The 8,096-nt window shown below is 41.2% G+C and overlaps 1 pseudogene; it reads left to right on the plus strand.

The window, feature by feature from the left end:
• Window positions 1-968: 968 nt before the first annotated feature.
• Window positions 969-6,044, plus strand: LOC135595185 (VIN3-like protein 1; annotated as a pseudogene).
• The last annotated feature ends 2,052 nt before the right edge of the window (window positions 6,045-8,096 follow it).

Consider the following 8,096-nt stretch of genomic DNA (forward strand, 5'->3'; position numbering starts at 1 on the left):
AAGAAGAAGAAGAAGAAGAAGGGGAAGAGGAACGAGACGGCGGAGGGCGTCTCCGAGAGCTGCCGGGTAGGCACCGTCGACGTGTTCCGCCCGCCGGGGCTCTTCGAGTTCCCGTGGCAAAAGGGCGAGCGCCTGCTGGTGCCGGAGCCCGACGGCTGGGACCTCCGCGACGTCTTCTTCTCGTCCCTCGTCGATGGTTGCTCCGCCGCCATCGGGGTTCCCGGCGACCGGCTTTCTCCCGCCGCCCGACACCCGTTCGTCCTTCTCGAGGAGCCGTCCGACGGGGAGGTGGACAGCGGCGTGGATTGCATCTGGAGCTCCGTCCTCCGCCAGCCACTGTCCATGTACAGGAAAAGCTACACCGCGTGAAGAAAGAATAATAAAAATAATAATAATAATAATAAATTTTTGGTTTCTTTTACAATCTTTTATCTTTTTGAATTTACAAGTTGACTGTAGAAATAGTATAGTCATAATGACTACGATGAAGAAAAATATTTTGTGTTTTTGGGAATGGCTGAAACATTTCTTTGAACCTTCAATGCATCGCATGTTTTCATTTGATTCTGTCATTTTAGGTGGGAGAGGAACTAAATACTTCACACGCACATATTATATACGTATAATAATAATAATAATAATAATAATAATAATAATAATAATAATAAACACGGGGTGGAGACATAATTATCATCCCACTTGTTGGTGTCTTAGACAGGAGGATCACAGCATCTAAAGTACCTACAGATATAAAAATTAGTTAAGAGGCATGCATGCGCTTCATCATACCTCCTCATCACTATAATTGTACGGAAAGAAGTGAGAATAGAGTCCACAACTATGGAGAAAGTGCTCTGCATGCGGTAAGAATCATTACCGGCATTGTTTTTCTTTTAGTAATAATTGTTGTAATTAGTTTACCTCCCTTCACGTGTCTTGGGTCGCCATTTCCAGTCCGACCCGTTAACAACCCCGGCCAACAACGAATCCCTAGACGAACCCGCTTCTCTCCCCTGCGTTCGCCTCTCATTTTCTCCTTCTTCTTGTTAGGTTGCTTCCCACCATTCGCATCCCAACGGCCACCATTCGCGACGAGGGATACCCACCCGCCGGTCGTCATCAAGCAATCGCCGATCGACGGACGCCTTCGAGGACGGGAAGTCCAGCAACCAAAGGCCGTCGGCCGGCTGCAAAGGGAACTTCGCCTATCGCCCTCCTCCTCCTCCTCCTCTTTGGTGTTTCCATGTAATAGGTCAAGGTTTGGGTCATTAGTCGGCGATTGCTTTCGGGTTCAAGCATAATACACATGATACGATTGGAATTGAGTGATCGGATCGAGCCCTATGGCTCCGTTGTCGTTGTTGTAGATGGTGCTGGCTCGATCAGGACCAGCAGCTCATGGCGGAAAGTTAATGGTGATGCATTCACGGTCAGCATTGGATTTGTCACCTGTGGAGATTGAGAAGAGCGTTCGCTTCTGTATATAGCAATCGGGGCAGGGTAGAGACCCATCGAAAATGACTGCAGGCACCTTGTTGTGAACCTGCTTCTACATCATGATATTTAAAGATCATGTCTAAACTGAAATATATTGTCGAACAAGATCGCACTACCTGAGTCTTTCTTCTTAAAGGTATAGCAATCTTTAGTTTGAAAACTCATCCCTCATAGTTAGAAACTAAGATTTTTGTGCTATGTGCTTTGACTTGCATCGAAGATGATTCCAATTCAACGATGAGTGCTGCAACTCTCGACACATTTTTTGCTTCATAGTTAAAACCATTACACACGAACCACAACATTGAGAGAAAGGACTGCATGTGTTGATCTGAAAATCTGACCCTTGCACTTTCATTTGCTTGAGGATGTTCCAACCCTTAGCAGAACAACCTCGCAGGCAAGAGAGAGATAATAGGTTTCTAGAGGAGGCAAGAAAGGTTTATTTGCTTGTGGAAACCGATCATAATGCCCATGGGTATCAAAAATCAGGATGTATGTGGATCAGAGAGGATTGTGCTTTCCCTAATAGGGCACATTGATGGAGAAAGTTAACACCAGCATCACACGGTAATGCAAGTAAGACATCATCATTTTTATTTAGTCAAGGAAGATCTGTTAAACCTAATATTATTAGGTTGATCTCTTAAGTTCACTGAAGACATGCTTAAAAGCTTCTTTGTTAGTAATATGAGGTTTGCAGGGCTTAAGTTGCTTTGTTTCTACCATGACCTGATTCCTTCTTCAAGTTTACTTGTCTATATACTATGTCAACTTCATCTCAATTAGTAATGTAAGTTAGTGCAAGAGAAGTGAAACTTTCTGCTGCTATTGAATTATGATATTGCAAATTACTTCTTTTTTCTATTATGTTTTGAAAGGAAAACCCTTCTCATCGATAATATATCCAACTGGATGTCTTGGCTTATGCACTAAATAATTCTGAGAGATTTCATATCATTATAGAAGAAAAGATATATTACTGAAATCCTTCAGAGAGAAGTTTTTACCCTTTGGTATATTGTATCCATCTAAATATGATCCATATAAACATGCATCAAGTAGCTTAGAGTAACAATGATTGACTGAATGACTAATTGAGTTGCCTTCACCCACTAAACTTTTGCTATCAAATACAATTTAATTGCTAATTTCTATATTCTAGTTTGGTTTTCTTGGCACGTCATAAGTATTAATCTGATAGAATTTGAGATGGATACTCATTTATATATCAAATCCAATAAGTCAGAGCTACGGTGAAATATTAAAAATTGAATAGCATATGCCAAGTTATTATCTGGGTTTCTTTCTTCATGAATGTTTCTTTCTTCATCCTGACACTTCTGTATCTTCTCCAGTTATTGTTTCAGTTACATTCTTCTGACCACAGAGAACTTCAGAAGAAATCCTGCTGGACTTCCCAAAGTTCAATCGAGGAAGTATACGTCACAATCATGTCTGGATAAAGAAACAAAGCAGTCTAGTTCTTCAAAATGTAAAACGATGGAAGTTAATAAAGCTACAAGCAAAGGATGCAAAAAATTGGACTTGAAGAAACTTTCTTTGGATCATTCAGCTCTCTCCAACAATCAGGCCTTTAAGACGCAACCGAGGAAAGGGGAACATCCTGTTCATGTTCCTTCCGCTGAAAACTCCCAAAATTTCAGGTCTGCTAACACATGGATTTGTAAGAACTCAGCTTGTAAGGCTGTTCTTACCTCAGATGACACATTCTGTAAAAGGTGCTCATGTTGTATATGTCATCTCTTTGATGACAACAAGGATCCTAGTCTTTGGTTAGTCTGCACGTCTGAATCTGGTGACAAGGACTACTGTGGGTTGTCTTGCCATGTTGAATGTGCACTCCAGTGCCAAAAGGCAGGAGTTTTCAGTCTTGGACAGTCTATGCTACTTGATGGGAGCTACTGCTGTGCTTCATGCAGAAAGGTTTCTGGAATTATAGGGTGAATTTACCCTTTCTTTGCTGTTTGTCAATTTGTGTCAGGTGTTTACACCATGCTATTTGAGTCAGTTCCAATTGTTTTTAACTGAATGGCATTCTTTCAGAATCCTTTGCTTTGCATTCCAAGTTCTGTTCCAGCTAATTAGGATTTCCCTCCTCTCCCAGCATGCACTGAAGTTCATGACCAATTTATTGCTCTTGATGTCTTCTATGGTTTTTAAATTATTCTTTGTTTCTTTTGTTTTCTTTTGTTTTCTTTTTGTTGACATAGGGTGGTAATTATAAGTTTGATCTGGGTTTAGAATGATGTGGTGAAGAGATTGTTTACCCACTTCTTACATAGTTGGTGACCTAATTTGATAGGTAGTCTGCTTTAGTTCAAACCTTATGTTGGTACTCTTTGTGTCAGCCTAAACTAGATGCAAATCTGTTATCTGTCGTCAAGAGCAATGTTGTTTATAACTCTTTATAACCACTTACTATTTGCTGCTGGTCAATGTGTTGGAAGTTAATCTTTTAGATCCTTGGAGACCATTCAGGTTGGTGACCCATACTTGTGACTTAATGTGTTTATTTAAATGTTGTCTATTTCAGTCATATATGGAGAGCCAGTAACTGGATCCAGAGTGTTTCTAGGGAATTATGCATTTTTGAGTGTCTAATAGTTGACATGTACTTATGTCCTTCTAATCATTTCTAACAGATTCTGGAAGAGGCAACTTTCTGTAGCAAAAGATGCTCGTCGAGTTGATGTCCTTTGTTATCGTATTTTTTTAAGCTATAGGCTTCTGGATGGTACTTCTTGTTTCAAAGAATTGCACCAAATTGTAGAGGAAGCAAACGCAAAGTTAGAAAAAGAAGTTGGTCCAGTGGATGGAATCTCAGCCAAAATGGCCCGTGGCATTGTGAGCCGGTTGTCTGTTGCTGGTGATGTTCAGAACCTCTGCTTTGCTGCAATTGAGAAGGCAGGTGAATGGATGAGATTGAGGTCAACTGATCTTTTTAAGCAAAATCACAAAGGTAAAACTCATTGATGCATATCTGTAGTCATCTCGTGCTCATATTTAGTATGATGATTTAAATTTGACCAGGAATCCTTTTTCTCCCTTTGTTGCAGATTCACTTCCTGCTGCCTGTAGGTTCCAATTTAATGAAATAACGTCATCTTCTCTCATAATTGTTATAAAGGAAACTCCTTCAACAGCATTTGATGCCATCAAAGGTTATAAGCTCTGGTACTGCAAGACCAGAGATCAATCCGATAAGAAGGAGCCTGTGGTCTTCCCAAGGTCTCAGAGAAGGATTCTATTTACTAACCTCCAGCTATGCACAGAATATGCATTTCAGATTATCTCATTCACTGAGGATGAGGATTTCGGCCACTCAGAATCAAAAGTGTTTTACTAAGAGTGTGGAGATCATCAACAAGCATATAGAGAATACTGGGGCAGAAGGGTGTTCATCCAGCGTCAAGCAAAAAGGGACAACAGCAGCTGCCAAACCCTCTGGATTTCAAGTTCGAAATCTAGGAAAGATTTTGCATCTAGCTTGGGCACAGGAAGATGGATACTATGATGGTTTATACGAAAATGATGTTGAAGAGGAGTCCTGTGGTGGGAGTGGTGAAGTGATTGTAGAGGCTGCCAAAGCAGCACCTACCACTTCACGCCGGCTTGATTTGAATTTGGCCTTGGTTCCTGATTTAAATGATGAGGTAATACCATCAACCGAGTGCAGTTACATTGTTCCATGAAGTGCCTGCAGTGGAATCTCGACATGGTTGTGAGCAACAACTACCCACTGGACACGAGGAAGCTTGTGAGGGAGACATCACTTTGGTCAGTGGCTCACCTAGGAGATTCCAGTATAGGTTGGGTCAGTTGGATGATAACTTTGAATACTATGTGAAGGTAATAAGATGGCTGGAGTGCTTGGGGGCACATTGGAAGTGATTTCCGCATGAAGTTTTTAACTTGGTTTAGCTTGAGGTCAACGGAGCAAGAACGCAGGGTGATCATCACATTCGTTCATACATTGATTGAAGAGCCCAACAGTTTGGCTGCGCAGTTGCTAGATTCATTTTCAGAGATTGTGACCTGCAGAGGCTATGCAGTGGTTTCTGTAGTAAGTTGTGACATTAATGCAAAAGAAAGGACTCGGAGTTTAGCTTGCTCGTTCCATTTATGTTCTCACGTTTATTAGGGAGGTTTGTTTATATCAGTTTCTTTTACTATTTGTGACACAGGTTGTTGCTGACAGTGCTCTCTAACATGGAAGAACTAACATCAGCTATTTATGACCATTTCATCAATATCGACCTTCGCATTTGTTCTTGGTTCAGGGCCTCTAAGACCAACATTGATGACTGTTAACAGTTCAGTTATTTTTGCATCAATCCATCAACAAGTGCGAGCATCTAATGTTGCTGTCCTCTGTCACCACTAGAAGGTTCTTGATGCTTTCAACCTTGAATAGTCATGGTTTTTTTCTTTGCTTCTTTTTTGCGCTTGCTTACCCAATATATTTACTAGATTAATGTTGTAAAATGATAGAATTGTGAGAAAGAATGGTTCCATTACCTTGACCTTCTGGTACCATGGTTGGCTGTCTCTCAACTTTGCTTGCTAATTAATGTTAGCTCAGCCACGTCTACTTGAATGTCTCCACCAAATTTTGACTGTGGTTGTATGTCTTCCTTGATTGATAAGATGAAGCCACAGAAGCAATCCCATTACACATGAAGAAAACATTTGATTGAACGACTGATTTCTGTCAATGATATTATCAGGATCAAGGAAGCTACCTTGTGACAGTGACTTGATAATTCATCTGAGCTTTGTTTTGTTCTTGCAGAACCAAAGCATGTTTTGCTGGATGCTTTGGGTACGAATCATTTTGTTGCAAACTGGAGTTTGAATTATGTATATGAAAACAAACATTGGGTTGATATTATCTGTTCCTATTAAGTTATTTCGTTGTAATATATTTACCTTTTCATTTGGGCTATTGGCAATGGACTTCAAAAGCTGTTCGGTTTATGCTCTGATTATTGTATCATTTGTCTGCATCTTTGTTAGAACCCATGCAGATTCTAAACTTAGGGTTGATCTCTTTAGGGGATCGGACTCCTTGGAACTCTATAAGGGTTCCTCCCTTCAAGTTGTTACTCAAAGACTGCAGAAAAGATTCATCTATTGCTTATGAAAAGAGAAGGAATACATGGTTATTTATAGGGCTTCTAAACCCTAACTCCTAACAGGACTCCTACTTAAGACTCTTACTTCTAACCAACTCCTAATAGGACTCATACTCAAGATTCCTATTCCCTTACAACTCCTAATTCTTCTCTAAAAAAAACCTCCTACATGAATATCCCTCTCAATTAGGACTCTCCTAGCTAGAGTCCTAACAGAATGTCCCTCTCAATTAGGACTCTCCTAGCTAGAGTTCTAACAGACCCGCCCTCTTCAAATCAGCCTTGTCCTCAAGGCTGAGATTTCATGAACTCAGGGAACCGGGTCTTTAGCTCCTCATATGGTTCCCATGTGACGTTTTCAAGTGGTAGATTATTCTAATGCACTAGTACTTCAGTAGAGGGATGTCGGCGACGCATCACGATCCTACGATCGAGGATGGCTTGTGGTTGGGCTTAGAATAATTCCATCCTCAGTTGTGTTGGGCAGTTGGATCTGGGGTGACTCGTGTTCTCCCAACTTGGGCTTTAGGCATGATACGTGGAAGACAGGGTGAATTTTGGCATCCTCAAGTACTTTAAGTCTGTACGCCACGGCTCCAATACGCTCTGTGATCTGATATGGCCCATAAAAACGTGGGGATAGCTTCATGGAGGCTCGAGTGTTGATAAAGAGTTGCTTGTATGGTTGTAGGCGAAGATAAACCCAATCTCCCACTGAAAATTCTCTTTCACTTCGTCGTGTGTTGGCTTGCTGCTTCATTCTGGCTTGAGCGGTAGAGAGATTATCTTTTAACAGTTGTAAGAGTTTGTCCCTATCAATCAATTCTTGGTCAACCTGATCTACCTTGGCCAAGCCAATTACATACTTTGGAATCACAGGGGCTGGTCGACCATACAATGCTTCATAAGGGGCACATTTTGTAGATGAATGATATGTAGTATTATACCACCATTCGGCCCAGGGAAGCCATTTCGCCCACTCTTTAGGTCGGTCGCTAGTGAAACACCGGAGGTACGTCTCTAAGCACCTATTTACCACCTCTGTTTAGCCGTTAGTTTGTGGATGATACGCTGTGCTCATCTTGAGTTTAGTGCCTTGTAACTGAAATAACTCGGTCCAAAATTTACTAGTGAAGATCCTGTCATGATCACTTACGATGGACCTTGGCATCCCATGCAGTTTAACAATATTTTCTATGAAAATCTGGGCAATACTACCAGCAGTGTAGGGATTTCTCACAGCACAAAAATGAGCATATTTCGTAAGTCGATCAACCACCACGAGAATCGTGCCTTTACCTTTGGAAGATGGCAGCCCTTCAATGAAGTTCATGGAGATGTCAGTCCACACTGAGTCTGGTATGGGTAGTAGTTGTAGCTTCCCTAGATTTGCCACAGTTTTACCCTTGTGCTGTTGATATACATCACATTGTGCCACAT

Source organism: Musa acuminata, chromosome BXJ1-10, assembly GCF_036884655.1.
Source record: "Musa acuminata AAA Group cultivar baxijiao chromosome BXJ1-10, Cavendish_Baxijiao_AAA, whole genome shotgun sequence".
Taxonomy (NCBI): Eukaryota; Viridiplantae; Streptophyta; class Magnoliopsida; order Zingiberales; family Musaceae; genus Musa; species Musa acuminata.